This window comes from Etheostoma spectabile, chromosome 8 (assembly GCF_008692095.1).
Source record: "Etheostoma spectabile isolate EspeVRDwgs_2016 chromosome 8, UIUC_Espe_1.0, whole genome shotgun sequence".
NCBI lineage: Eukaryota > Metazoa > Chordata > Actinopteri > Perciformes > Percidae > Etheostoma > Etheostoma spectabile.
This window is the reverse complement of record NC_045740.1, coordinates 14,257,753-14,283,001: the sequence shown is the minus strand read 5'-3', so window position 1 is coordinate 14,283,001 and position 25,249 is coordinate 14,257,753. Positions and strand designations below refer to the sequence as shown.

The following is a 25,249-nucleotide window of genomic DNA, read 5'->3' as shown; positions in this document are numbered from 1 at the left end:
GTTGTTCAACATATGTTGACGAGCAGGGATGTCTACATTCATCTTGGTGACCGCACAAGACAGGTTCTCTGGGTCGGGTAGACATGCCAGGCGAGGGGATCGACAGTTATGGAAAATAAGAGTCTTGTACCTTCCCATCACAAGACAAGATATTCAATACCCAATGTGGGAACACCAAAATCGTTGCAAAGGCTGGACGAAGAAGCTTTCCTCCTCTGCAAGAAGACTTGGAGATCACAACTCGAGGATGAAATAATGGGAATGGAGTGGTGAACAAATGCCATTGGAGTCACAGGTGTGTAAATTGGCTGCATGCGACTGCTAATTTGTTGGAGCTTTTTCTGCAGCAGCCCCTGGTGTGAGAGCATTGGCCCTCAGTTTACTCGTCAACTTAAGGTGGCTTTAAATTCCAGCGCGCCACGTTAAAGTAAACCGGCTGGTCGCTTGGTAATAACACTTACAGAAACAACAGCCTCATAGATACGTGCTTTGCTGATCCAGTCCAACATTATACAGAAGCTTCTCTATTTGATGGTGTAACTGTGATTACAGCACTGTACGTTGCAGTAGCAGCTTTCAGAGAAGCACAGGCCAATGTAGATCCAAATCGATGCTAGTTGAGCTCAAAGGAAACTGAGCACCAGCTTCACTTTCACTATTATGTATGGATGCATTCAATTCAAAGTAATAAAGAGCAGGAAAAAAGTGCGTGTTCCGTTCCTTTCTGGACTCAGCTACTAGATCTGGATCAACGTGCACACAGGCTTATTTCAGGACTATCAGCTTGGCATGGTGGATGTTTTCAATCCTGTTCTGTTGGCAGGTTTAAAGTCTGCAGAAGGATTTGAAGATTGAATTGCAAAATTAGGTTTTTATAGTTGAAACTGGGTATCCCTTATTAGACAAAACCCCACTAATAAAGACTTGAAAGGCCTAAGCTACTGTAAGACTTTGTGTAAAAAGTCTGTCTCAGCTTTGTCAGCCATAACACACCGAGAAGTTATTTCACAATTACAACGGCCTACGTAAGGACAGGTTACCATGGACCGGTCTCCTCATTAGTTTTATTGTCTCTTCTCCTCATTTGCATCTCTTGTTGCATAGCCACTTCAAACCTGCTATGTTCAGCAAGATGAAGGTCCTCAGGTTAAGCTTCATAATATTTTACAACGGACAGTGTTTTTCTAATAGTACCGCTGCCCGTCATTTCAAGCCCAGCAACTCCAAAAATGAAAGCGTTTAAACATTTTTTCTGTGGCATTTTCTGTGGCATTCAAACTTTGTCAAAGGTTATTAATTGTGATGAATGATTTACTTTTGGTGAACCTGTCTTCCCTTCAGCTAGCATCAGCACCATAATCCTAACCCATTTTTCTACATTTACTATACCAGAATACCTTTTTCAACAACCTCCAGGAAAGAATATACATTTAGCTCTACAGTCTTAACAATATATGTTGTTAAGCATTACATTCTGTTCTAAAGAGGAACAAAACCTTGCTACGTTTCACGTTCCCATGAAGGTTAAAATTGTACAATCTTATATTACCAAAAGGCATAACAGAACGCATACAATTTGTATTCCTGAGTGTATGTACATCGTGCAGAGTGCTCCCAGAAGAAGCCCTTGCTCTTAATTGAGAAGGGCAGAGACCCTTAATATTACTGATGTTTTTATTGAAAGATAATTGTTGGGCATTTTAGGCCTTTATTTCTATATGACAGCTAAGACTTGAAAAGGGAGAGACAGGGGGAATGACATGCAGCATGGGCAAAGGGTCAGGTCACCGGGGCTCTGCTGAGGAGTAAACTCGTAATGGACGCCCGCTCTAAACCGCTGAGCTACCAGGCGCACAAATGCTGATGTTAAAGAAACTCAACTGGGTCTCCTACTCCATTCAATGAAGGACCAGGTGAGCCTGAACAAAGTCTAATACTGTAGTTAACTTTAAGTCTGTACTGTTTGTTGAAATATTATCTCCAGTCTGAACAGGACGCTAAACAACTTTGGTTTTTAGACCTTGAGTTGGATTGTTTGTCTTACTGCTATTCTAAAGGTCAAGAGTGATTAGATGCGTGATTAGCCATCGTTATGACAACACCAAAGAAATCCGCTGAGATCTGAAAACGATGGTGACTTGCTACAATGAACCCAGACAGGGCAAAAAACAATCGATAGTAGACCCCTAAAACCTTTTTATTAGTTAGGAAATGTCAGAAAAACGGAAACTGTGTGCTCACGCTAAAATACAGCAAGTGCATTGACTAAAACTTGAGCAGGGACGACAGTTTGGGTAAAATTTTGCATTTGATGTTATTTTCTCTCTTCAAAACGTTTGGCTAACCTGGGGTTTGTTATAAACCAGTATTGGTATCGATCGACTTCCTTTCACAATGTATCGCATCCCCAAGCTCAGCAATTAAAGAGAAATTCCGGTCGATTCCAACAAGTAGTTCTGTTTGTTAGTAATTTGAGTGCTGTCAGTAAAAGAAAACAAAACAATCAGTGCTGCCTACACTGGTGTTTTCTTCCTGCTAGCTTTACACCCAACAGCTTTAAAACAGGGCAAGTTTTAAACATGTTTTTAGCCTCTAAACATGTTCAAAATGTCATTAAAAGTGCCTACCCTGTGAAGTGATTCCTTCCGAGTGAGCACAGTGATCTGACTGCAGTAGATGTGAAAGAAATGCATGAAATTTGTGCTAACTAGTCTGTTTAGTTCCTGTGTTGAAACGGCAGTAAGCTTAGGGGCCGTCTACAAACTACAACACAAAAAAGATAAAACAAAAATATGTAGCTATCAATTAAATGATTAACACGGTAGTGTTCTCCAAACTTACCTCACTTATAACTTGTCTCCTGCTAGTGTACCACAGCACTTACTTTAAAAAAAATAGCATATGCTAAGCATATTAGCATAGCTAATAAGCTAGTGCTATCACACTATTGATGGCCAAAACTACAAACTAATACCCAATTGTAATAATCAATTGATTCGGCCATTGTCAAAGTAACACCACATTGTCTAACTTTGGTCACTTATACAAACATAATTGAGGCCGAAATGCAGCATGTGTTTGCAAATATCTAACAAGAGAACAAAGGTTTGCATTCAACTGCTATACGTTGCTGGCTTGCTGAGGTATATCCCTTCAGAGCTGGGTGTGTCAGCCCCGTTGGATACACAGTGGCACCGCTGTCTGTCAGGATTTGATGCTGTGGTCCCTGGGAACAACTCCTGATGGAGGGATCCATGTTTACTGCTACTCTTCTCCTTTGAGGGTGGAGTGGAACAATTCTAGGCATGAGGCAGCACCTTCCGCACTCCAACCAATATGGCTGCCATCACATGAATTGCTTGCTGCATGTGTACTACTCTCTCTTTTGTCCTGTCTTGTGTCTATTTCTGTCTGTCTGTGTTAGTCCTTGTCGTTCTGGCCTTTGTTCATTATGTTTTGTAAGGCAGTCGATTTGTACTGTGTTAGTTCCTTTTTTTCAATTCTTTTCTCCATTTTGACTCTAACTCTGGTAAGACCATGTTTCTTCCCTCTTTTTCTCTTGCTTTGTCATTCAGACTCTTCCATCTTTGCAGCTTTCACTAAATCGTCTCGCTCTCCATCCAAAAAAACTGCATAATGATGTTCCTTACACTCTTTCAGTCTTCATCATCCTCCTGTTTCTATTCTGCTCTATAACCCAGGGGAGTAGAAGGACAAAGAGTTTAAGAGAAACATTTGTTTTTTACCCTGTGTGTACATGTTTCTGATCTACTGTCTAGTGGCTGTATGTTTAGAACCCAAAGAACTCGGATTATACCATAAAAAAGGAACCCAAATTTCAGCAGGGGTGTTTGAAGAACGGAGGGTGGGGCAGAGGTTCGTCGCATTGGTCTGGCATTAAGAGTCGAAACAGTCTTTTACTAAATATAATACAACATGGCATGGGCTTATTTCTGCATATATGTCATTTCTCTCTCTTTCTTTCTTTCTCTCTCTCTCCCACACACACACACACACACACACAACACAGGCAGCAGGGAGAGCTTGCTAAACAGCGAGAGTAAACAGGGAGGTGTGAAACACTGCAAAGACTTCTCCCTGCTGCATTCCTCGAGCCAGAACCTCCCCTCTTTTCTCTCCTTATTATCGCCGAGTCCTCAACTCTCGGCTCAGTACCCACTTCTTTGTACTCCCCTCTGTTCGAACCAAAATAATCTACAGACATTTAAGTTTTACGTGGCGTGCTTGTGATTTGGTGCTTGCTTAATATTTATGTACCTAGCACTTCTTATTGTATATAGAACAGGATTACATTATCAGAAACGATCATGATGTTTTTGCTGAGATATAAGTCCACCTTGCAAGGGTTTGACCATGAGGCTTTATGAGAGTCATTACCAAATTTATAATGAGAGCCAGTGTTTTGTAACTGATGTTCTGCATGTTAATGATCATTTTCATGCCCCCAAAAATACTAGTGCAGTACTCAGTGTTTCGTCTGACCAGCATTAAAATGGAACTCTGAACTGTCCTTTGAAAGCTAAAATTTACAGTCAGGTCATCTACTCCTGAAGGTGGGGTGACCCAGTAGGTCTTGAATGCACTACCAAATATATATATAAAATGTTTTTTTTTTAACAAAATATGAATAAATATATGTAGCTAGCTAGTGAATGTCAGGGATGGAGTGTACTGCTGTCACACTCAAAATAAAGCATACTGTCAACATACAGACATAAGGTACTTATTCATAAATGAATGCTGAAAAAAGCCAAAATATGTTTTGGAAACACAGATAGCCGACATCACAATCAGGATCTCAAATTAAGACCAGTTAAGTGGTGTTAAACTTGATATTCTGCTACATTTGACACTTAATTTGTCAGCGTTGATCAATGTAACCTCTCTCTGACTGTTAGCCAATTAATCAAAGCAAACAGTGATCCTATAACAACAATTGTGTAACTGTACTTGGCACTCAGATGCTTGAGCTTGATGCTAATGCTAATGCCAGCATGCCGACCAGGGGCATCGGACTGGGGGAAAATGGAACTGAGAATATAGGGCTCTAATGTAAGAAGGTGGCCCACAAATTACTAGAATATAGCCTTGGATGTGGTAGGGGCTTATATAGGATCTAGATGCAGGGTCCAGAATATACAAACAATGTCTATGTCATGGTTGCACTGGAGGAAACTCAATAACCTTGTCTGTTATCCTTGACGTTGCACTTCCGGGATGCTCCGTGGCGGCCTGAAAATCTGCCGGATTCACTCCACTTGACTGTAATCCATTCCCTTAGGCTTCCTTTGTGTTGGCATTGTTAACTCCGGTGGATTTATGAAGACTATGATTAACCTTTTCTCATATCTTCGCAAGGCAAACCAGCCGCTAGCTAAACTACTGTCCAATTTGAGTTTTCTGTTGAGACTAATCAACTTTTAAAGGTTCACATGTTCAACAAAACAAGTTCCCTTCCTCGCCTGCGCACCCGCTGGTTTTCCGCCGGTGCAACGTTTTCCCCCATTCCAGAATGCTGTGGTGGAGTAGCTAGACTCTCCTCCACGTGCTTTGGTGGAGGGTCTGGCAAAGCAGACTAATGAATCTAAGTCTTGATTCATCGTCTGGGAGACCATGAATGTCTGCAAAACGTTTAATGGCAATCTATCTCTTAAGATTTTCCAGTCCTTTACAAAGTGGTGGACTGACCATTGACACTGCCATCCATAGGCTGCTAGCGTACGTCTACATAAAGTTATGTGGTCATTTTCAAGCTACTGTTTTTATGTATACTAAATTAAACTACGCACCATTGCATGTGCCAAGTTGGCAACACAAACGCATATGAGGCCCCCAAAAGTTGAAAAATATATTTCCAACTGAAATATGTATCTTGAGCAAGTTTTTGAATTAAAGCACATTGATTATGCTCATTTTCATGTTCTAATTGTATTTGATTTAATTGTTTTTCCCACGTTTGTATGCGTGTTGAAGCATGAGAGACACAAATAACACCCTAAATAACACACATAGTGATTTTATTTTACAATATGGGCACTTTAAATCGCTAATCTATTCTCATCTCACGTTATTCTGATTCTACACAACACAACACTGAAAATGTGTAAAATGACAAATGCTAGAGAAAAGACATATAAAGGTAATATATATACCACTACCGTCAAAACATGTTATGTGTTTTAAATGGCACAGCTTGGACTATTTAATTAAAATAAGTTACTAAAATAATGTTTTGCTGGTATTTTAGTTTGCCGACATTTGTTGATGATCCACATATTTTTTTTTTTTTTGGCATAGACTACACATTGCAGACAGAAATGAGCCAAGCATAGTGAGCCAGGTTTCTGCATTGGCTTTGTATTTTCTCCCAGTCCCTCTTACATTCTCAACACACTCCTGTGTCTCTGAACTACTTTTGCCATTTAACTGATGCTCTATCTGAACTGAGCAGGTAGGAGTTAGTGTCCGTCCCCCCAAAAATGTTGCTATTGATGGAAGTGGCATCAAGCTACGACTTCCTGCTAACGTCTGCCTCTCCTAAACAACTTGACTACCGTCTGGGCCTGCGAAGAGCAGATAATGGAACTGGACAATTTGCTTTGTGAGACAAGTGTGGGAGAAAACTAACGTCACACCAAGTTGCCAGTGATATAGTAGAATTAGTGGTGGTAAAGCAGTGACCAAAGCTATTAGCTATTACTGCCATTGTTACTGAAAAAAGGTGCAACAAACATCTTTTTCATCAATTCACACTGACCCAGAGTGATCGCTAGTCTAGCTGGAATGGTGAGAGAAGATGGTTCAGCCGATTTCAAGCACTTCCCTCCGACTGCATTTTCGATTACAAGTTGGCCACTTATTAGAAAGCCAGCAAATGTCCCCATTCAAGTATTTATTCCGTGACATAAGACGGCTAATACTTTAATAAACGACCTAATGAAGTATGTCACACTCCACAGTGGTCTGCAACTCAGGCTTTGCCAGTGGTGCTTAGTGACTCATGACAGCCTGGTGCTTATAAATGGTCACTGGTTTTAAACCATTAGAATGTAGTAATGGGATGGAGGTGTTGTGTGTGTTTGTGTGTGTGTGTGTGTGGTGTGTTGTGTGGTGTGTGTGTGTGTGTGTGTGGTGTAAGAGAGAGAGAGAGAGAGAGAGTGGTGTGTACAGGGTACAGGCTGTGGTTTGTGGTCCTGACTTATGATTTCTACAATGAACTAACTAAAGTCTTTGCCCTATAAGCTGCTAATCAAAGCGATGCGTTTATTGTCTCTCCTTCAACAATCCCAAATCCTTGCAGTTTAACAATAAGAACACTTTCTTGAGTAGCCAAGAGTTAGTGATTTGAAAGCATGTGGTTGGTGTTGTGTCAGGTCAAATTTTGGTAGAATAGTGAACAGAATAAGTCAGACAACATGATGGAACGACCTGCCAGTTTTTTCCTAAAAACTTACCTGGTTTTGTTTTTCAGTCTAAACAGAGCCGAGAAGATTAGTTGATTAACCGATAAAAATTAGCACCTATATAGAAATTGATTAGTTGTTAAAGTAAATTTTCAAACAAACCAAGAAGTATGCTGCTTCTCTTTGTTCTTTGTGACTGGTAAACTGAATATATTTGGATGTTGGAGTGTTGGTCAGATAAAAAGCAATTTTGTAGACAAGTGATTGATCAATGGTCAAAAGACATAATAAACCATAAGAAGATTACCATTGTTGCCGTCTCAGTATATACTATGTCTCCTAGCAGAAGTCCATGGGTCAAACAGCTGCAATGCTGAAGAGCAAACAGACAAATACCCACCTTTTCAGGAAAGCTGATTTCCAGCTGACCCTGACCTTTGACCGAGGGGCAGGAGAAAAGGCCCCCCCCGTGATTCGTACAACGTTACATGATTATCCCGTCATATTAGCTTTTAATGCTTAAAGGAGAATTCCGTCGATTTCACCATGTAGCTACACCGATTTATCCTCCTGCTAGTGTTAGCACCCACGGCTTAAACAGGGCACAATTTTAATTTTAGTTTGAATTAACTTAACTTAATTAACTTTTATGCCTTTCTGTCACATCTACGGCAGTCAAATTCCCTGTGTTCACTCAGAATGAGTCACTCCACATGGTTAGAACTTGGGTTTTTAGGTTTTGAGTTGGACCTAAAAAGAGCTACATCTTTATAGTGCCATATCATGGACATAGTTTTAATTTATATGGATCCTTGAACTTTTTTTAGATAGCTTAGAGCTAGGCGATATGGAGAAATCCAAATGTCACAATATTTTTGACCAATACCACATATCATATTTGCGACGATATGTAGGGTTGACATTGGCGCTTTCACAAATATTAACACAAAGAAATTTGCGAAATTTTCTGATCACAACTGCATATAAGGACTAATGGGGAAAGGGCAAATAATGAAAAGTGGTCTGGTAATTCAGAATATACATCTTACTTTAATGTAATGCAGCCGTTTAAAACCAGGACAGACAACACATGTGTCCTATTACGATATTATGATAGCCACAATTGAAGGCAATATCTAGCCTAATATATTATATTGAACAGTATGTTGCCCAGCCCTGGATGTATGCAGACTTTAAAAAACAACTTCTACACTTCTTGTCTGAGACAGCAGTAACCTGTGTGATTTGCCCCGATGTAGCAGTTGTGAATTTGATGCTCTCCCAGGGCACTTCATCAGTAGATGTTGGTAACACATACACACTCCATTCATTTTTTTTTCCTTTTCCATTGAGAATTCTAACTTGTGGTTTAAAATATGGCCCTAACCTTTACGCTTCACCTGCTCCATTAACTGGAACATGGGTCAATGTCTTGACTAAGAGAGTCTAAAAACCATAAAGCATCAGCACCCTGAGGGCATATCTGTTCCAAAACTCCATTAGTTTTTGTACTATAAAAATACCCATGAGGATATATTATTGAATAATGATTCTTTTGATAAAAGACTAGTACACTGTTGGAATGACTGGTTAGCAATTAAAACAGAAGTCAAAAGAAGAAAACATAGAAACTGAAGACATTTCCATTTGATTTGACAAGCTATCTACAGCAATTTATTTCTCCTTAGTCCAGCACTTCCTATAGTTCATGGAGAACCTTGAATTTATGTAGTCAGTGTGGGATGTGAGAGACTGATTCATGGAGGCAACTCCTCACTCTCACTGCAATACTAACTGTTGATTCCCTGGCAGCCAAACACTAGGCTAATTGTATGCATTGCGGTGTTGCCTTGCTCGTTGGTACTTACTTATTTAACCATGCATTTTAAGTTTTTTTCTATAACATTTATATAATATAATGCTATTTATATAATATAATATTAGATAATAAATGTCAAAAAGTGAGTCAGCAATGTTAGCTGAGCTGCAAAAAGCTGATTCAATAGCAGACCAGATAGTAGGGTTAAACTTAGATGGGTTAACTAAAACTTCCCAGAATGCTGCAGGGCCGAAATTCTGCTCTAGGAAGTATTAAAAATGTAGTATTAAAAATGACTGCATGCAAACAATCACAGTTTATATCGGCGGAACCAAAATAATCAGGCAAGCAGACAATCATTCAGATCAGGGACGCAGATCAACACCGCACAAAAACACGCACCAAAACACACACAAAACCCCACACACATACAAACACACACACACGCACACACACCACACACACACAACAACACAAACAGGCTGGTCGAACCACCTTTGCTAGTCCCTGGAAACATCCATCCCAGAAACCAATACAGGAAACTAAACAGTGATGGTGATTAATCAATAACGCAGGATGAATAATGACTAATACTGAATATACATGTTTTTTCTTGCTTCAATCGTCAATTCATATCAGTCCACACACATACACACACAGACACACAGACACACACACCATACACACACAGACACACACACCACACACCTCACACACACACGATGGTTAACAACCGCAATGGCAACATCCCCGGCAGAATGAAATCATCACAAACACAGTTAGGCTATCTATTTTAGAGTAAAATTGATGGCTGTTGTTTTGAAACCAAACATTACCCCCTCGCCCACACACACACACACACACACACACACACACACACACACACAGTCTCTATTCCGTCTCTGTGCACAAGTCTGAACCTGCATGGTCATTTTTCCTCTGTACCAAAACACTGGCCGAAGATTGACTTCACCATTCCCATTACGTTACCAGCATGCCAACTGGAAACCATAGCAATGACTCCATGTACACAGAACTGGGTTTTTGTTTTTCTCCATGTCTGTCTATAGGGGGCACTGAGTTCATCCGCATCACCTGCATGGAAGGTACTTCTCATTTATATGATCCATATCGACTCAAAGTGACTGAGCAGAAAAGGACTAAATTTAGGACATTCCAGCCCGTGTCTTTGCAGTTACAGGACAATCTATCTATCCACTATATCACCTTCAAACCTTTTAATCTTTTGGTTTTCTAATAGTTATTTATATGATAAAAGTAGAGACTGCACTCCTTTGCATAACAGCTCATTCAGATATGTATGTAATGTGTTGCTCCATACAGTACATTTTCACACAAAAATAGGTTACATAGGCACCTACTGTTCTATGGTCCTGCATTAATCCTGTTACTTTGGATAAAGAAAGGACTTGCTGAAATCCCGTCTGAACCTTAGCCTCCTCTTATGTCAAGGTAGATTTGATAGATTGATTGTTTAACGAGTTTATGCTGGCTCATGCCCTAATTACTTCCAGCCATATCTCTCTCTTTGCGCGTTATCATAAAAACTGCGCATAAAAGTCAATGTTTCGTTCCTGGATGTTGGATGCGGAGATGATTTTAGACGGAACAAAACCGATTAGCACGCAGTTGATTGAGGATAAACGTCACGTCTGTGCAGAGAAGAGAGAAAAATCAGACATGGGATAATAAAAACAGGCAAAATACGCAACATCGCTCCACAGCATCCCACTCAAGAAAGCTGCCGTCGCAATCAACTCCGCGCAAAAAGGCAAGAAAACAATACAGTTGGGATATTTCATAAACAGTTTACGTACCGTTATGGATGATGAGCCACTTTACTGGAGAGTTGTGTGTCTAGTAGCCGGAGAGGAGCGTCGGCGGTGTGTGTGTGTGTGTGTGTGTGTGTGTGTGTGTGAGAGTGTGTGTGTGAGTGTGCGCGTGTGCGCGTCAGACTGAGACAGGAGGAAAGAGGAGGAGAGTTGGAATATTAGAAGAAGAATACAGCCTGGCGGCGGAGCGCAGCGCGTCGAGCTGCTGCAACATCCGTCTGCAGACAGCCGACCAGCGGCGTGCGGTCCAACCAGGGAGGGGCGCACCAGGCTCACACACTGCACCAGCAGTAACTCATTCACTGCCAAGCCGGTGTGGGTGGGTGGATTGCTTTTGCAAGCAGAGGGAGAGAGACAGCAGCTCTGTGCTGTGTATGTGTGTCTGTGAGTGAGCGTGTTATGCACCATATCTCACAGCGCTCCACGAAAACATCTGTTGACAGTCAATCGTAGCTTACAATGACACCATGAGAATCATCAAAGCAGTTCATAAATTAGGCAGCAACTATAATTCAAATACCACTAACAAAAAACTTGTTCTGGAAACATAGGGGTACACCTGACCAAGGATTAGCCTACAACTAAGGATTTGACCAGAAACATTATTCATGACAATATAAAAGTGATTTTTTGAAATTTAGTTTCTGTAAAAGAGGGCTGATGGTAGTTCTAGTAAATTGTTTTAACATTACTCTGTAAGGGTAGCTAGATAATGCAATCTACTAATGCTTAACAATTCAAACAGCCTTGGGACAGTTCATTTTGTTTTGATGAAATTAACGAAACTACCATACATTTTGTCCTAATGGTGGCACTACAGGACAGATGAGGGATGCACCAAAATCCTTAGGAATCAACATCAGAGGACCAAGACTATTAAAACCAAATTTCATGGCATTTAGTTAAAACCATTATAGTTTGGTCTGGGGCATTTTGGTTTGGCCTAGTCACCTTAATTCCAATTAAGGTAAACCTTAATGTAACAGCATACAACAAACTACTCTTTAAACATAGTTTGGAACAGTTTAATTAAGGCATTTTCCTGTAACAACATTACAGTGTCTCCATGCACAAAGCCAGGTCCACAAAAAATGTTTTTCACATTTCGGTGTAGAAAAAGTTGACTGGCCTGTACAGAGCCCTAACCTCAAACCCATCCAAACACATTTAGGATGAACTGGAACGCTGACAGCAAGTCAGGTCTTATCGCCCAAACATCTGTGGCTGACCTCGCTAATGCTCTTGTGGCTGAATGAGACCAAATCCCTGTAAATGGGTTTCAAACTCTTGTGGCAAGCCTTCACAGAAGAGAGGAGGCTGATACAGCAGCATGCAGGCCCATTGTTCAACAATTACTTTCCACGGTGTACATTTTGAGCATACAACATCATCCTAGTTAATGAAAGAAATATAATGCACAAACCACAGTCTAACCTAAACAGGCTTAATAATGATATGGCTGACATTGTGTGCATAATGTCCGCCCACAGCACTTAGTGTCACATTATGTGACAACCAAGAGCAGCCCACCCTCTCTCTCTCTCTCTCACACATTCTCTAATCTTTTATACTTTTCTCCACCATTGTGTGTAATAAAACAAAGCTTAGAAGTAATCAGAAAAGTAAATGATGAAAATGTTTACACCCCAGTAAGCAGGATTGTGAGTGTCATTGCGATTGTGTTTGCACTTTTGTCTATTATATACAATCATTCTTGTATGTTTTGTGTTAAGTACTTAATTTGTGTTGTTGTTGGCCATTGTGTATTGTCATGTACATGTGTTTGCTCTGCGTGTGTTGCTGACTTTTTGCCACATTGCCACAAGTACACAGCACCAACTGCCATCCATCTAGTTTAACAATAGGGGTGGGAAAAAAAAATACAGCAAAGTATCGCGATATTTTACGTGGCAATACTGTAACGAATACACAGGCGCCAAGTTGTGAGGGTCAATTTGTCTGCTTGACAATCCCATTTTGCAGCAAACAAATTGAAAATTGAATGAAGTTGAAAAACCAGAGAAATGTACTTTTTAGATAGACAGATGTATCAAGTTTCCTTGTGGGAAATCATTATGAAATTGAAAATTAGAAGTGGAAAAAGGTTATAATTGCAATATATCGCAGATATTGCAAGTTTAAAATCGTATAATATTGTATCGTGGCACAAGTATGATGAATTGTATTGGGAAGCATCTGGTGATGCCAACCCCTATTTAACAATACCCATGTGTGTGCATGTTAAGGGTATTGTAACTGTTATAGACCACCACGCGGCAATGCACGCACATCCACAAACCACACACACAACACCACACACACACACACACACACACCACACCACACAACCACACACACACCAAACCCACACACACACACACACACACACCTAACTCATCTAACACTCTCCTTGTCACTGGAATAAAACGTCAGCTGACAAGATCAACCAGTTTTCAACCAAGGAAAGATTGTTTCTTCCTGGTCCTGCAACGAAAGCATCTTGTCCTATCTGTAAATGGATAGATAGAGATGAGAGAGAGAGAGAGAGAGAGAGAGAGAGAGAGAGAAGAGAGCGAGAGAGAGAGAGTGAGACAGACAGAGTAATGCTAGCCTCTCTGGTTTTTGTGTACCTCTCCCAAATGGCTGTAGGTGGAACGACCAAAACAATCTGAGCGTTAAAGGTTGAGTCATAGTCAAGAGTTAAATCATTGTGCTGACACACTCATCATAATTAATCAAACTACATGTATGTAACTATGCACTGTAATAATACAGTTTAACATGATCCCTTTATTTTGTGAGATGTGGTCTTCCATTGCTAACAGACTAAAGTATATACATATGTTTTTAGACAAATACCAATATTGAGACAACAATAAATCTATTGATACTCAATTTTAAAACATAAACAAACATTTTTGCGATTAACATATGTACAGAATGGGACATTTACACAGTAAAAAATTAAACATGTCAGTGCTATCTGGTGTATAAACTGCATAATAAGACTGTTTCTAAATGACATTAAACATAATTTGGGTTTTCTAGAGCTATTTTTACTCATCAGCTGACATATACAGTATGCCATCATATCCATGACCATAATGGCCCAGCTGATTCATAGGGTTCTATGGTAGAGACAGGCACCTAATTAGGGGTAGCTGGGTAACATTTTCTAGCTCTGTTAGCTAGTATTTTAGTTGCCGTTACATTTCTGCTGCTTGCCAAACCCACTTTAACTCACATTATCACAATGACTGTTGCTTTTGAGTAAAGACTAAACATTACAAAATAGTTGAGTAGGTAGACAGAACTAATGTTAGCTTATAAGTTAGCTAACTTAGCAAACAAGCAGGCAAATATTAGCCAGCTAGCTTAGGCAATGTGGTTAGTACTCACACAAGGTTTAAAAGTGATAATTGAAGCAGGCACACTCTTAATAAATAAAGCTTCTTCTTGTCAGCCATAATGCACTATCTATTAAAGGTAGTGCATTATGGAACACACTTCCCCAACTATAATGGGTCCCACTTTGCCTCCTTAGAGCCAGTAAAGCTGTGGCTTGAGCTACCCAACCGTTAACCACGCTACTTGTTTCCCTTTTTCTATACTAATGATGTCTTGTTTTCTTTTCTTCTTTTCTTCCTCCTCTCTTCTTCTTTCTTTATGTTTCTTCTTGTTTTTATATACTAAATGTTCTACTCCTATGTCTTTTTTACTGTAACTCCACCGCCTATTGGACTGCAGATGGAAATTACCCTTGGGCTACAATCTGGCACTTTCGTGTATGTTGTCGTTCATCATGTGCATTGTCCTGAATTTATAAAATCAAATAATAAAAATACAATAATGCCAGTGTTTATTAATAGAGGGAAATACGGTATTGTAGAAATCTTTGACCACGCCTGTCACATGGACTATTATTTTCCTATTAAAAGCGTGATTGTTTACTTAAAGCTATAGTGTGCAACTATTTTATATTAGTGAACGTCTGTTACACTCAAACCATTGCCAAATGAGTTGATACAACGCTACTTAAGCCTATCAGCTCCACAAACCTCTCTCTTTATAACTCAGTATGGCTATGTTTACAACATGGTGTAGTCTTGTGACATTGGCGTGCAGAAGCTCAAATTACGTGTTTTACGTCACGTGTTAAAAATGACAACAGCAGCATTTTTCAATCCTCCGTGTCCTCCTTGATTTGACAAGATAAAAGGAGGGGGGGTGGGGGTGGTGCATGATCACCAAAAGGCTTGCGTCATGTGGATGCGCAGACAGTGTTGTTGTCATTACTTAGAATTCCACATGGCGGACGACAGAAACTACGCCATACTATTTAACTAGCAGGCTGTCTTTAGTGATAAGCATTCCCTTTAAACTTTCTTACCATGTTAACTTAACTCTACTTTATTCTGTAGGTTTCTGCTTTTAGTATAATAACAGATCAAGTGGGCTCCTAGTATTGGAAATGAAGACTTGCACTTTAACAGAGAAAAAACATCTCACTTTGAGACTGAGGCTGTCCTTTCTCTACCAGACTACTTCTCCAGGAAATGTTCAGTTAATCAATCACTATGCAAAGCCAACCATACTAGGACAGATGGTGTTTCTACCTTCAGGATTACCTCTCAATCGTTGCAGTTAAACACTGAATAGTCAAGAGTTTTTCCTCAGTTACCCCAATAACAAAAACAGCATTCAAGCCAGGCCACTTGGAGATCAACTTCATGCTTGTGTTATATGATGGAGGTTTCTGTGTGCAACGCAATGCTAGAATCTGCCAAGTGTAATGTTTTTGCCCTCCAGGGAAACCCTTAATGATGTGTGGAGCACCAAAGATGATATGTTTTAAACATATCTGTCTACTTCTGTTCCTTCTGAGAGACAGGGGCTCACCTTTGTATTCTTGTTATTATACACCATATGGGGCTCACAGTGTGTCTTTATCTACTTCTTACTTTGTTTTCAATGAATTGTTCACTCCTTTCTTTCTTCATGTCTTTTTTCTTTCCATCTCACCCTCTTATCTCTATCTTAGTACCTTTCTTAGTATACTGTACATCTCTTCCTCTTATACCTATGTTTCCAATCTTTCTTTTCCTCACTTATCGCCGAACTTCTTCACTCTCACTCACTTTCTCTGTATCCCTCAGACTGCAGTGATAGCAAGCCCTGGGATCAATATCCAAGCTTTGCATAATTCAACACTTGCCTCAATAATGTATGACGCAATGAACCACTTTGGAAGGATGCCTCCCTCTCTCTCTTTCTGTCTGTCTCTTTTAGTCTCAGTCTCTCTGTCTCACTTTGCCTACCTAGTCAGGTGAAGTCAACGTAATGACAAATGTGTAGCATTCAAACGATGAATTGAAATTAGTTAGTGAATGTTGGTTATGTTCAGATTTGTTCACTGCATGTCTTAGTTCATATTATGAAGGCAGTTCCTCCTGTTGCTAAGATAACAACCACTGAACACAGAGAGCAACAACAACACAAGCTGTGCATCAGCCTCACCGCTTCAGTTAGCATTGGTGCAAAGAGGATTATTGAAATATAACAATGAAACTGAAATTCTCTCTCCTGTGGCTGGGACAATACAACATACTTACTTACTCCAAAACATTCTTACTCCAAACCTAGTCACCACAGATCAAAGACAGCAAAGTGAGCCCTTATTCATTATTTAATAGGTTTATACATTTCTCACTTTTGAAGTAGAGCAATTATTAGACATGTTTTCCTTGAAAAAAGTTCTTTTAGATGTTGTCCCTCACGCTCCAGTTTCAAATTAGCTATCCTGGGTGACAAGGGAAAATTGACTCTGGCAATCTCCACTTCTTGGTTATTTTCATTTAAGAGGGACATTCAATTTGAAGGTAACACTGAAATATTAAACCCTAATAGATCCACATCCTCTCACTGCCCACATGGTGAGGGTTAGGCCGGTGAGATTACAGGGGAGATGACGCTGCACTGTTGGATTAGCATTAGTGTGCACACAGCTGTAGATTCACTCAGGTCCATTCAGCACCAAGTGAAGCAGGTTTATCTCCATCAAAGATTTAAATTTAATGACTCTCGTCACCTAAACTGGTTAATGTCACAGCAAAATGAGCTTCAAGGGCTACGGATTATGATTCTGTTAAAATCCACTGTATTCAGATGTTTCCCTGCCTTGCTAGCAGAAATATTTGCTGCCACAGTGTGTTTGTGAGGCTAAAAGGGGAAGACTCTAATGTGCCTGTACACATAACAATGAACACCATAAATTTGAGGTTCTAGCATTAGCATTTTATTAGCAGTCATTATTGGGCCGTCATTATTCAGCACTTTTTTTTTTTACAATTGCAAATTCAGAGGAGATGCTAGTTTCACACTGTTAATTCTCATTTTAATTTTTTGTTTCATTACATGCAAAATGTTCTACATAAACACAGCAGGAAAATCATGTTTTTTTTCTGGCTCTAAATACTACGATACCCATGAGCCTCAGCTGCCAATGACATAGAGAAGAAGCCAGAGGCACAAATCTGAGCTGCTGAGAATGTTTTGTTTTGTTAGGTTTCTACAAAGCGAAATGTTTGTTAGTGCTCACACGATTTTTAAGGGTAACTACCTTTTTTTCTATCTGTACCCTATTTTCCTATGTTTTTGTGTCTAAGTGACTGATGGTAATTACAATCTTGAAATTAATCCAGTAAGAAAGTTGCTGCAGCTACAATGTAAATTAAGAGGGCAATTGTCTAGCTTTTATTTACCTACACAAAAGTGCTTGTTTTACCACTGCCAGGCTCAGATTAATATTCTAAGTGTCTGACAGCATTATGGTAAGAATTTCTACAAAGTTGACCTTTCTGTTAAAGAGTAAGATCCTTTCTTAAAACATAAAAACATCTGCGAAATTGCGTTCACTAAGCCCACCAGACTCCATGTAAATAAACAGTAATTTTAGCATCTTAAAATACACTTCACTGAAAATCCACAGAATCAAAATAAAACTATCAAAAGCTATTTTGGTCTTTCCACCTTTCCAACTATCACAACTCTAGTTTTGATTGAAATAAACACATAGTTCACCGATTTACATATGAAAATATGTTGGCTCTGTACACGCTAAAAGTCATCTTTTTTTAAAAGGAGTCTGGTGGGTTTAGCGCTAGCAACTTCAGGGCTGTTTCAGATTAAACAGAAAGGTCTCAAAGAGGTTTTCTATCTCTGAAGGGATCCTTTCCATGATGTTTTCAGAATATTAATCTGAGTCTGTCAGAAGTAAAACAAGCACTTTTATGAAGGTAAATAAATGGACAATTGCCCTATTAACTTACATTGTAGCTTGCTTAGCCACTGCCGACGGCAACGATCTCGCTTAATAGACCATTGTCAAGGGTTATTGTTCCCATCAGTCACTTAGACACAAAAACATTGGGTACAGGTTGAAAAAAAACCCCTTTAAGAACAGTGATTGGATGCACATTGAAGTCGTAAAATGTCTCACTTTATGGTTATGTCTTTCTTTATGTTTATGTATTTAAGCTTGTATTTTTGACTTTATCAAACAAAACTAGATATTTCTAATGCAGCTATGTTGTTTTGGTACTGATGATTAAACCACGAGAATTCCATGTCAATCCAAGCCCTGAAAAAAGCTCCAACCATCAGTCACCTAATTCTTTCTACATTAGCAATTTTTTGCAACTTTTTTGCATTCTTAGTGTGGGAATGATACTGAATGAAAGATACAACTTGATGACGACATGAATAATAAAAAACAAACATTACATTTTTTATGTTCCACTAACTAGCCAGTGGCACTAGTGAACTTGAGGGAATTTAAACTCTTCACCCCACTCAATGCCTCCAGGCACTGGGGAGTGTTTTACTAGAAAGCACAAGACAAGACGATGTGCAGAGAGGCAGAAAGAAAGGAGTCGAGTAAGCGCAAACAGAATTTCCACATTGGTTCAGCTTAGAGCAAGCGAAATGGAAACCGACAGGCCCTCAGATGCCATTTTCTAACAATAGCTGACGCTTTGTGTATTTGTGTGTGTAACCACAAGAACAAGAACATACAGTTCTCACATAAGCATTACTGTACTTTGAGAAAGAGGAATATGTGTGTGTGTTGTTAGCAAGTCTGTCTAGACACACTAACACACACACACACACACAGTTCCTCCCGCTGAGACAAGGTGAGAGGACAGAACTGCTGTGTCACACTGAGGGTCAGGACACTGTTACACAGCAAAATTAAAATGTGGTTACCTTGAGTGCTGTAAGAGCCAATGATACAAAGGTGTGACAATGATGATGATGAAGATAATAAATAAGTAATCTCCCATAGGGAATGGTCTAACAGAGCTTAATAATGTGCTACAAAATGAATGTCACTTCTTTCTGTTTCATTGGTACCGTAGATCCCTGGCACAGGACCGCATCTGCTTTAAAATATAAAGTGATGAATGGATGAGCACCAGTGATTTGCTCATGTATTTGTTTTGTAGTATTTCTTTCTTTTTTGCATATATGGGCACCTGCTCTACCAGGTGAGCTAACCAGGCGCCCCACATTTTGTGCATCTGATGTGGCATCGGATGTTGTATCTACACACACACACACACACACACACACACACACACACACGCACACACACACACACACACACACACACACACACACACACACACACACAGTATGTAAAACGTAGTTAAATTGTTGCCAAAGATAATTTAAAAAAGGTCAGAAAAACGGATCAGAAGGTGCCCTTCAACACACTGATTCAAAGAATCCTTTGATTAAGCAGATAAAGAATACGTGACTCTGTTGCACAGTGTGAATTGTGATTAAATTGTTACATCTGAACGTGAAGCTACTTACAGAGAAATGTGAGTGCGGTATTGAAGACGTTGAAGGTTAAGAAGTTAATTTGTGAAGAACAGTTCTACACTATTTAAACAACGTAATGCCCTACACCCTACTCTCAGGTCATTGATCGATACTTGAGCCTGCTTAATACTAACAAATAAGAAACTTAAGAGACTTATGGTATCCATTGGTACCAAACAGGTTGTGCTAGCTTGTTGTGAAGGTAGGCTAAATACCACTTCAAGCTTTGGCTACATTTTGGCGAGGGAAAAACTGGCATGGCCATTCTCAAAGGGGTCCCTTGACCTCTCACCTCAAAATATCTGAATGGGTTCTATGCTTGGGTACCCACAAATCTCCCCCTTGTAGACATGTCGACTTTTTAATATTTGCACGCATTTTGGGGAAAAAAACGTATTATTATTGTTATTTTCGACAATTCAAGTGTTGAATATTCTGCATACTGGGGACCCTAAACGGTAAACAATATAACTCGAAAGCTGAGACTCTTGTGAATTTAATGAGCCTTATTGTATTGTAAAGAAATTCCCCCATAGTAATCACAACCTATTGAAACTTTCAATCACAAACTAGATGTATGTTTTGAAGAACGGAAAAGATTGGGGAGCTTCATGGAACTAGTGTTAGTGAAAAAAAGACATGCTCTTTAGTAGGGGGCATGAACAAATCCAATAGACATCAAGGAGGAACCCAAGGCACTCGTCTTCAAGAAAAAACATTTTAAAATGTTTTTTTAATTTTACTTTTACTGTATGTTATGTTTTATTGTTGTTACTTGATGTAAAGCACTTTTATACCTGCAGGTTGCTATAAAGCACTATATAAATAAATGTTGATTGATTGATTGATTGATTGATTGATTGATTGATTGATTGATTGATTGATTGATTGATTGATAAGAGACCGGAGAGTATATTTGGTACCAGACCCTCATTTGAAATGGTCTAGATTTCTTCAAAAACAATTTCCCTGAAATGTTAGGTGGAATAAATTTGGGAGCTGAGTATAGATTGTGATTTGAATAACAAGGACCTTTTTGTCATAAAACTGGAATCTCTACTGGAATCTCTGTGCAGCCCTGAAAATATATAAAAGGAAAACACCAAGGAGTTAAAGAAAAGGCCCAGCACAGAAGCCCAGAAACATCATGCAGAAAGCAGCGGAAATAAGGAGCCGACCGTATCCTGGCACTGGGGAAAAAGGCTCCCACCTTCCCACCCATAACTTCTGTTGCCACTGTGCTCAATCAATTCCTTCAACTCAATCGATTCCTTCAAGGCAATCTAGCTAACCTAACAGTGATGAAAATGTCTTCTTCTCGCCATCCAATATAGGAGACAGACACAGAAATTGACACAGGAAGAAATATTTTAGAGGCAGGAGGTGATTGGGGATGGGAATAGGAAGGAACAATGGCACCATAAACATGAGAAACGGTGTGTTTTTCCAGTAGCGCTGTCCCTCTGCCGTCTTCTCACAGGTTAGTTGAGTAAATCAGGTCTAGTGTGAGGTGTGTTTTTGTACATGTAGGACAGACAACAGCTGAAGCTTTGTTTTTCAAAAAATGTCAGGTATAAATAAATGATCTGTCCATTACTGTGTCATTTATAAACAATGCCCAAGACACCACAACTTCAGATAAGTCCGATTCAGAGTGCTGCAAGATTTTCACGCTACAGAAAAAGTTAAATAAAATAAAGAAAACCAACTTTTACAATCAGCTCTTTAGACCTTCGGTCTCTACAGCAAAATTACTAAATCTCTGACAAGACATTTACTTATTGTTAAAATCAGATTTTTCTTTTTATATTTCACAGTTTTGTTGAGCCATATAGGTCCTAATCTTGACTTTGCTATTATTACTCAGCCAAGCAGGTTATGTCTTAGCTCAGCTTTTCTGTTTGATTGTGTGTCTGTATTTGTCAGCAGGATTACAGAAACCCAACTGGCCTGATTTTCATGAAACTTGGTAGAAGGATGTAGCAGCACCCAAGGAAGAACACATTACATTTGAAGCGGCTCCAAATCACGGGGCAGACACACACTTTCGTTTAGCATTTCTTCACTTTCGTTATCATTTTCGTTAACATTTCGTGATAGGGCATTTGTGCTGCAATCATGTGGAATAATTGGAAAAATAAGTTCCCGACTCAAAAACAATTCACACTGCATCTCCAAGTGACCTTCTAATTACCTTGTGTAACCCTCGTACAGAACGGAAATTATCTAATATTTATGATATCAACAAAAAGGTAAAAAGATGAGGTTAACAAAGTGTCTTATTGCATAGTATCCTCAGAGTCACATTTATGGGTGATTAGTTTCAATCACTCCCACCTGTTTACCGCCCGTATCACTTACTGATTACATTCTGTGAGTCACCCTGTTCAAGGCCATCATGAATATCTTAATGGAATAAATACATTTTAAACTACTTTGGATTGATTGTCTTGGATCTGACCAATTTTGTTTTTCAAGATACATCAAAGTAATCACTGTGGTCATTAATCCAAGAAAAAAAATACAAAGCACAAGCACATACTTCTATGAAAATATAGTTAATAAACTGTAACTGGTTTCTTGTAATGTGAGTATGGTGATTGGAGATAATAACTTAGCCATCTTTTTATTGACCACAAAAGCAGTGAGTGGAACTGGGCTCAGCTCAAATCCTGTCAGATCATATTTTTCCCCGTCTTTCCTCCTCACACATTTCCCTCAAGGCAATTCTACTGTCTGAACAAAGAAACAAAAATAGTGTGTGGACAGCCCATTCTCCTTTTAAAAGACTTGGTCAGCCAAAACATCACTGAATGTATAAAAAAAGGATAGCGAAATGATTTGTTGGTTAAATGTTAGGGATAGATGTGGATGAGAGCGTACTGCTAAACATCATGACCTCTGCACTTCTTCAGTAAAGATTACAGCTGCACGTGAATGATTCCTTGTCAGTGCCTCATATGAGACTTTCCCTCTCCCATTCAAATAGATTTCCAACATTACAAGCAACCAACATGTTTCAAAGTTCAAAGCCAAAATGCAAATACTTCTGTGAGTTGTTAGAAGAAAAGTGTCAGAAAAAGAAATGGTATGAGAACTGAGGAAAGAGATAAAATAGGTTTGATTTAAAGTATTTAAAGCCATCTATCACTTAGATTGTAGGTGTACAAATTTGAATCCAAGCCTAAAATGATGAAGTGCAAAGACAAAGAAGTGCAAGAAATAACAGCAATAAGAGCTTACAGGGGATGTAGACGGGTTTCCTTTACTTCCAGATAAGCATATATTACAGTTATTTTATTAAGTAGAGGGGAAAGATTTGGGAGAGAGGGGATATGACTAAATGGGAAGAACAACTGAGGTTCTACTTTCGTCCTCATATACAGGACTCTCAGGCCCGTGCATGTGCACAGGCATTGACAATGTTGAAAAGTTTTCCATCCACTCTTTACACTTTTAAGGACCAAGTTTTTGGTTTATGATTAAAAGCTCAATCCTAATACTTAGCACAGGTTGAGCGATAACAGACGATGAAGCTTTATCCAAAGTAAAAATCCTGACATTTCAAATAAGGGCTTTTAAGCTGATCTGGTTGGGTGGTCTGTTAGGTCATTAGCCACACAAAAATATGTAAATAGCATTCATTTAATGTAGCTGATATAGCAGAGCATTTTGATTTGGGGTTCAGCTAAATAAGCGAAACTCTAAACTTCCTCTAATACAGTTTCAACAAAAACTAAATAGTATAACCTTTTATTTATTGCGGGACTGCTGTATTAGACTGCATTAGTTTTAGCTAGGTGTACCTATTAAACAACTCCAGCAACTCCTGCTGCACGTCAGATGGTTCTGGCCTCCCCGTCATCAACTCATTCCCAATATTGGCACCTCGTCTGGCATTACCCTTACACTCTCTTCAATAACTTCATGGTGTACCAGATAAAAATCTAGATTATATGTTAAATTATGTTTAAGTATTTTCTTAGCTTTGGAACTGAAGGAATACAGTTTCTCATGCGTCATCTTTCCCAATCCAACATCCTGTTCCTACCAAAAAACAATGTGTCCTTTAGATTTGCAGCACGCGCCCTGACCATCCTGGACTTTTTTTTCACCTTAGTCATGATATATCTACAAAGTTACACCTTCAGGGTCTTACGAGTGCCATCCTATCCATGCAGGGGTGGAGAGGTCGCTACGGCAACAGCCATGAAAAGCACATTTCCCCAGGCTCAGGAGCAAATTGGCTCCACTATCAAATGTGAATCTTTAATCACTCTGTGCCACCCTCGGGCCACATCTCTCACCTCCACCACGTACGTCAGACAATGCCATGGAGATAACACGCCCTTGTGTGTGTGTGTGTGTGTGTGTGTGTGTGTGTGTGTGTGTGTGTGTGTGTGTGTGTGTGTGTGTGTGTGTGTGTGTGTGTGTGTGTGTGTGTGTGTGTGCGTGCGTGCGTGTTTGTGTGTAGGAAGGAGGATCCACACGTAATGATTACATCAAATTTATTCCCACTGATTCTTTTACTTTTCTCTTTCTCTCTGCCCACATCTCCCTCAATGACAGAGAGAGAGAGAGAAAGGGAGAGAGAGAGAGAGAGAGAATAAATGAGAGAAAAGAAACACGTGATTTCACATCTGACTTCAAAGGATCTCTGGACCTCTGGGACGCTGAAGCCTGTTTCCCATAAACCAACTGCCGCTACAGTCCTAATTAGCATTCTCAGTGCTTTGTTCAATACGTTTCATAAACATCTTAGATAAGTACCTGCACTGACAGGCTAGTAGCGGCATGTGCATATTATTAGTGCTAATCTACAGTCCTTACCAACACCATTACTGGAGCGTTTTAATCATCAGTTGTCTGTCAAAACATATATGCTTCTATTAGTGTCCTTGCAGACAAAATGATAAAACACCTCTCAATATAACACAACACAATTCAACAGCATCACAAACTACATCCTCCAAAATAACCAAGTCGAATCATCACATCTCAATTGCCAGCAGTTTAAGCTAGGTGTACTTCACAAACTGACAACTGAGTGTATGTGTAACTTTGACTCTGTGTATCATGCATCATTATGAGATCCACTCTTTATTTAAAGGCTTTAAATGGATATCAAGTATAATTCCCATAGGCTGCCATTTAAATAAGACAAATCTACTTTTAATCTTTTATGAACTTGTCAACTATACTGATCATTCAAAAACCTGCAGTTTCACTATTAAAGCATACAATAAAGCTTCATGGAAAATTGAATT

The 25,249-nt window shown here is 39.4% G+C and overlaps 1 protein-coding gene across 2 annotated transcripts in view; it reads right to left on the bottom strand.

The window, feature by feature from the left end:
• map1ab (microtubule-associated protein 1Ab) overlaps positions 1-25,249 on the bottom strand; it is an 87,447-nt gene that overhangs the window by 48,141 nt on the left and 14,057 nt on the right. Inside the window, exon 1 of one of the 2 annotated variants that reach the window (XM_032522549.1) lies at positions 11,082-11,328. The exons of the other annotated variant lie outside the window; for it this stretch is intronic. The gene's annotated coding sequence lies outside the window, so the exon portion shown is untranslated. Of the gene's footprint in view, positions 1-11,081; positions 11,329-25,249 lie in introns of those variants that run through there. 2 annotated transcript variants of the gene reach the window in all.